Source organism: Scatophagus argus, chromosome 6, assembly GCF_020382885.2.
Source record: "Scatophagus argus isolate fScaArg1 chromosome 6, fScaArg1.pri, whole genome shotgun sequence".
NCBI lineage: Eukaryota > Metazoa > Chordata > Actinopteri > Scatophagidae > Scatophagus > Scatophagus argus.
The window spans coordinates 19463876-19468258 of NC_058498.1; positions in this window are offsets into that span (position 1 = coordinate 19463876).

Genomic DNA, 4383 nt, shown 5'->3' on the forward strand with positions numbered 1-4383 from the left:
GTATGATTGACTCATTTTTCCACTCCTGCTGAGATCCTGCTATTTCAGAGACATCTTGTATGGTACCTTTATTCAGTATATAAATATTTATCACTTAAAATACATTGACATTTTGAAAATGTAAAATCATCCTGTTATCATCAGCCTGATCAAATGATTTCCTCATTGGCAGTCTGATTATTCATCCGTTCTTTAGCAACTTATCGGGGTCAGCAGAAGGAGAGCAGCCCAGATGTCCTTTTCCCAAGTGTCTTCCTCCATTCCTTTCCGGGAGACTTCCTGTTGGTCCTGCGTGAGCTGCAAGAGTCTCAAATCAACTTCACTTTCTCTTGGAGAAGCAATGGCTGGACACAGATGTCCCCTCATAATTCAGGAAGAGAGAGGCCAGCAGAGACCTCATTTAGGCTCCTTATATCTGCACCCTCATTCTTGTAGTTACTAACCAGTGCTGTTTAATGCTTGGAATGAAGTTTGTCTCATGAGAAGTTTGCTTTCTGCTTTTCTGCCTTGCTTTGAGAAAGAGGCTGTAATACTTAAGCTAATCCATCTAAAAACTCTGCATGTTCACACACCACTAGGAACAATGGAAACAAGCTGTGAACCCAACACTGACATCTCGTCATCCTTTTATGTTGTTGCAGTGATATTATTAGTTTACACAGAACAGTATCAGTATTGTAGTCACAAATATTCTCATCTTTCCCTTTGTTTTTGGTCTACCTGTAAACATCCAGCATGCTTCACTGTTTTCACCAGCTAGTGACTCGCCTGCCTGCCGATTGGTCCTGGGAGCAGTGGGTCTGAACCACAACAGTGAGCTGAAAGATACTTGAGCTGAGGGACACTTCAGAGTCGGATGATACTTCTCTGTGAGCAACCCCTTTCACATACAAGTAGTCAGCTGATTCATTGCTGCTCTAAAATTATTGATTATAGCAGCTTTAAAAGTAATAATGGAATAGGATTCCTACAGGATGCTGTGGGGGAACATTATTGCAAAGTTAAATAAATAAATGAGGACAACTGTCACGTCTGCTGAATGACAGACAGCGTTGTCAAGCTTATGGTGAAATACTGTTGGAATGTGTAGAAATGGGTGTGCAGTGGGATCTCACTACAGACCCATTCCTACACATTCTGGATTAGCAGTCTTGCCTGGCAGCCCCCTCACCATCTGATCTAATTCACTTGTCAGATGGTATTCGGCAGACAGCTCAGCCCCTCCTTCATGTTCATGAAGTAACTGGCTGAGCTCACCCTCGTTTGTATCTGTTGAAACACCTACAGCACACTGTCTCTGATTTTTGGCCCAAGACATTTGGAGACTTTTTGCACATCCCGGTTCAAATGTTTTATAGAAAGTTCCTGATTTGTCACTTGTCATATGTTTTGTTATCCATCTTATTCCACAACTTCGGGGCAGTCGTGGATCAGCGGTTAGGGTGTCGGACCCGTAACCGGTGGATCGCTGGTTCGATTCCCCGTCCCGGTGTCCATGGCTGAGGTACCCTTGAGCAAGGTACCTAACCCCCACTGCTCCCCGGGCGCTGCACGCGGTCGCCCACTGCCCCGGGTTTGCTGTGTGTGTGTGCACGTCACTTGGGTGGGTTAAATGCAGAGAACAAATTTCGTTGGAGTGAGTTCCCTCCAATGACAAGATATGTCACTTTCATTCATTTCATTTCATTAGGGATGAAGCACTGAAAGAGTAAACCATAATGAGTCCACTGGGCAAAATGTGAGTAATGCACCATAGATGCTGCAGCTGCTTTAAGCCTAATTTTGAGTAGCAATGGACAAATGATAATATCAACAATCACTTGCAGCTCGCTGCTCTGGGCTATTGGACCCATGAGTTGGCACACCCACCTAGCCTTTCTGACAGGTTATTGGATTGAGATTTGAGTTTTCAGGGATATAAACTGTCACATGTAACAGCTGCTGTTTCTACTGTGCCCATAAGTCAAGCTCAGCTTGTGTGTTTGAACATACATAAAACTGGTATTGATAAGATCTTTTAACCTTAATTACTTCTTGGATAGTACGATGCTTTAACTGTTTAGTAAGTGGGAGTGTCACTTAATTATGGGATTGCTTCAAATTTCCAATCACACATTTCAGAGTACATTTGGTTTGCATCATATTTACGTAGTTGGGTTTTTTCTGAGGTTGTCGTGTTGCCTTTGAGAGACCCACGTGGACTTTGTAGTTTCCCTTTGAGCTATTGTCAGCCTACATTATAGTTGGTCACATGCTATATCTTGTGCCAGTGTTAAACCATGTTGGAATATGGCCGAATTCAAATTTCAGTTAAGATATCTAAGGGACTGTATGAAAACATCAGGGGTGGGGAGGAGAGTTTGACTTTAGTTAGTGATATTTGAAAAAAACTAAACTAAACCAGGCACTCTCCTCATTAATTTTTAAGCATAAAATGTTAAAGGAATAATATTTTTTTCAGTGTCCAAATCTGCTTGAGAGAGCTACTAAATGAACACTTATTCACTCTCAGTGATGCTGAGTCAGTGGATGTGGTAAATACATGCAATACTTTAAGGTATAAAGCAAAATGAAGCGACAGCAAGTGTTGAAAATAGAGATTTGAACTATAAGAAAATTAAAGACCCTCATTTGCTCTTAAGTTTCAAACCCTTTGGCAAAAAGAAAACAATACGGTGCCCTCCCTGTTTTCTGAACCTTCTACCCCCTTTAATGGTTTTCATACAGTCCCTTATACCTGCTTTGTTGTTTCTGCGCTGCTAGAGTTGTACATGCATAATCTGGACCTTTACACAGCACCCCCCCCCTTATGTGAACTCAGTTGTGGTGCTGCAGTACATATCAGTATTTAAATAACACACAACAGTTCTCTGCTAAACAGTTACAAAACCTGGAGAGTGGAGCTGGTCCTGAGCTACAGGCCAACAGCATCTGAATTGTGACACAAGCGGTTCAGTAAACCTAAAACAATCTAATTAGATATAATGAAGACCAGTGTGGCTCTGAGAGACTTTGCACATTGTATGATAGGACATGCAGTAAATAAGAGAACTTAATTATTTTTTTATTACCGTAATAGACCTCATTAAGCTTGCATATGTACATGACATCGAACATACTATCGATACTGCTTTTAAATGTGAAAACATAAAAATCAAGGAACCTGAGTCTAAAACGAACTGTGACATACACACAAAGACTGTTGAACTTGTTTCCCCCAGAAAAGGCTTGTTACTTGTGGGTTTGGTTATGCGAAGAGTTTGTATCGAATTTAAAGGTGATGTTGAATCTTCAGTTTCTTGAAGGGTTTTACAGGATGACACTAAGTATTAGTGTGTCACTGCCAAGTCACGAAAATATGAGGGAAAATGTTTTGTTGTTCACATAGAGGCGAGCCCTAAATGAAAGGACACAGTGCATTGTGTTAAATGTGTAGCTCCAGTGTGCACGCTAGAAACTCTGAATGTCCGTCAGTTCTCTCTTTGTTTTCAGTTCATGTTTGTGTGGCATTATTGTTTGGCTCATTAAATCTACTGCTGCAGTACACTCAATGCAAAGGAAAAAAAAAAATCACACCTGTTGTTTTTAAAAGGTTAATCCACCCTGAATCCCACAGACTCTGGCGACGCCTGAAGCAGCGACCTCACAGTAAGGCTGCAATTAATCCTTATATTCAGAGTTCATTAATCCTCTGATTACCTGTGTTAACAGATTGGTCAATGTAAAAAATAATTGAGAAAAACCCACAATTTCCTTCAGCTGAAGGTAACAGCTTCAGATGTCTTGTTTTGTCCACAATATTTAACTTAAAATGGTATAAAACTGATGGGAAAAGCAGTAAAGTGTCTGGAGGCTGGAAATTTGTGCTTGAAAACTAATGAATCTTTTTTTAATGAAGCATTGGTAAATTATTGGCTTTTAATAAAGCTATTTGTTACAATTTAAAACTCCTTTTTAAAGGATGTCCTTCTTAGGAAGTGATTTCTGATTTTGCCCTCCATGCTTCACTCTTGATTTACCACTAAAATGTTAACATGCTCAGTTTAATATCTTCTGCTATGAGCAGCGATGGAGGATTTATTGCACTCTTCACATCCACTACTGCCACCTGCTGCTCAGCTGTAGGCTCCTTAATCGATAATTAAATTATGTGAAACAGGCCCACTGGTGTGTGTGTGTGTGAATGGTTTTTACTTTTTAATAAAAAGAAAATCCCAAAATGCATTTTAATTCATGCTAAAAGCATCTTTCACTGGTGTGTGCCTACTGCCTTGCATTTATTTCTTGAGCCAAACCATTCAGAAATTAAATCATTTAAGGCAAATATATCAATCATTTGCCCTCCTTCAATTTGAAAATAAAAGTAATGAGAGGTCTCTGGTG